Source organism: Aplysia californica, unplaced genomic scaffold (genome assembly GCF_000002075.1).
Source record: "Aplysia californica isolate F4 #8 unplaced genomic scaffold, AplCal3.0 scaffold00671, whole genome shotgun sequence".
Classification (NCBI taxonomy): Eukaryota; Metazoa; Mollusca; class Gastropoda; order Aplysiida; family Aplysiidae; genus Aplysia; species Aplysia californica.
The window spans coordinates 220537-223242 of NW_004797941.1; positions in this window are offsets into that span (position 1 = coordinate 220537).

Below are 2706 nucleotides of genomic sequence, written 5' to 3' on the forward strand. Positions count from 1 at the left end.
TCTCTCTCTCTCTCTCTCTCTCTCTCTCTCTCTCTCTCCCTCCTTAGTTTAGTTTAATGAGAGTTTTACGGTCATAATATGAGCATGCAAAACACGAGGTGGTTGATGATAAAAGCTAAAAATTCGAGATTAATTCTTTCGTACAAAAAAAAATACTTACAATTTTAACAGCGTTATTGACAACTAGCTTAGTACCCGGCTTTGCTCGGGGTCAAGGCCTTGGCGTCACTGCTCCTACTGGTCTACGCCGCGGATGCATTTTACAAATCTACATTGCTGTCTTGCCTTTTTCAGTTACACCTGGCTTCTAGATTTATATTGCTTTAGATTAGGTCTGCCTTGATTAAGTCATCTCTCGATTTACATTGCTTTAGTGTGTTGCTGTCTAGCCCTTCACAATCACAAAATACGGGTTTCGCCTTACACCATCACAAAAAAGCACTAAGAAAATAATAATCCACGAAAGGGCTGCCACACTGTAAAAGGAACACACCGACGTCTTCAAAATCATAGAGGCAGTGTCTATAGCTTGTTCACTTTCCTCTGACAGCGTTTTAAAAATTCTAGCTTACTGACAAATTTACCTATGCCCAAGAAACTTTGCATGGCACTTCTTTTTTTTTTTAATCTTGACCTACAAATAAAAATGTTTTTCTCTTTGGGCACTATATTAAAAACAACTCTTTGGATGAATACACAGGATGACGTCTCCACGTACAGCAGGTGAGTCTGGAAAATTACTTTTGTATGTTTGTCACTCTCTTGTGACCAGTTATTTCCGGGGTGCCTTGATAGTCGAAGCAGAATTTGTGCTGTTGAAGCTAGAGAGGTGAGCAGAGTAAGTCTGATTCCCTGTAAAGACTTCTCTGTCGACACCCACCCCTTGGTGCTCATATGACCTTATGAAGTTGCGAGCGCCGTAAAACCCTCTACTATAAAAAATAAATCTCCCTGAATGAGGTGTTTAAGTGTCAGGGAAGCGTGTCCGATGTGTATTCCAGTAAAAATGACTTCGTCTCTTCTGGGGAGGCCCGAAGGTTTTCGAATACCTAATTTGGGTCTTAAGTTGTGGAGTTTGTTGTTAATTTGTTCCTCCCTATGTGTTTCCCAGACTGGAGGTCTCTCTGTCTGTCTCTCTCTCTCTCTCTCTCTCTCTCTCTCTCTCTCTCTCTCTCTCCCCATCCCTCCCCACAGGCAGGAAATAAATCAACCTTTTCTCAGTTTCTCTCAACATTGTAGGAAGCCACAAAAGAGCGCGCGTCTTGTTTAGAATAACGCAACACCCACTTCTTTAACTCAACTAATTATTACTATTCTATACCGAGTTGCAAAAGTTATGTCACATCCACCTTAAAAGTACAATAACTCGTGTACTATTCAACATAGCTAAGAGAAATTTGGTACTCGAGATCTTTATTCATTTTCTGCCAACATGACATGAAAAGAATTGACAAATGTCTTTCTTTATTCAAGGGAGATAATTTTATTATCACTGACCCTTGCAAAATCCAAATCAAAGTTTGCTCAGTATGGCGTGTTGCCTCTTCTAGCTTGAATTACTGATACAAAACATATGTTCGTTGACTGAATCAATGTCTTCATGGTTGTCTGAAGAATCCCCTGCCATTCCTTGTGAAGTGCAGTCTTCAGTTCCTGACGAGTTTATACGGGGTGCCTGTTTCTAATCCCTCAGCCAAGGCCATCTTTAGGTGTTCTGTTGGGTTAAGGCTTGTTGGTCTTGCAGGCCAACCCAGAACAACGATTTGAATTTGATGAGTTTGGAAGGAGTTTTCACTGATCGCAGCCATTTGTGGTCGGGCGTTGTCTTGTTAGCACATTCCATCATCCGTGCCATGTAGGGCAGTCACTGTGACGAAGAATTTCGTCACAATACCGTCGTCCTTTGAGGTTGCTTTGAAAAGTAACCAAAAGTTTACGATAAAGAGCAGAGATTTCTCCCCACACCATCACTTTTCAGCCACCGATTGGGGCTTCTTGGGGGACGTTGGATTTGGGAAATCTCTATCCTCTTCTTTTAAACATTTTTTCTCTTCCATCAATGCGACGAATAAAAAACCTTAACCATTGCCTAAAAGAACACTTTACCAACGTCTTTAGTTTCATCGCCAATGTTGTGCCAAAATGTGGCGATTTGTTCGATGAAACAGGGTTAGAATGGCTCCACACAAAGGGCGGTAATCACGTAATATACGATCTTATATGGTGTTTTAAGATAGTCCGAAGTACCTGACAGTCTATGCACTTAGTTGGAACGAGTTTCGTACATGGGTGTTGACAATAACCCAATTCTGACGTCGAGTTGTAGCCCTTGGTTGGCCTCGCCTAGGCTTGTCTTGGACAGTTCTAGTGGTGTTGAAACGTTTGTTCAAGCGTTAGATGTTTCTTCTACACACATTTACGTGTCTTGCAACAGAAGAAAGCGCATTTAAAGAATTTACCATACACACAGCCCCTTTATTTTCTGAATTTATCAGCCTTTTATTTTGAAAAAATCAGGTGAAAAAAGTACCCAACCGTTAAAAAGTACGGAATTTCATAGTATGTAAGGTGTGTGGTGTGTTTACACATTGTCTACTTGATTCAAAGCAAATGCTGTGTGTAGGCAAAGATAGTACAAGACAAGATGGGCCACTCAGCCTAAAAAGTGTCCGCAGGAAGTATGCTCTTTGCTTCAGATGGCGCTGC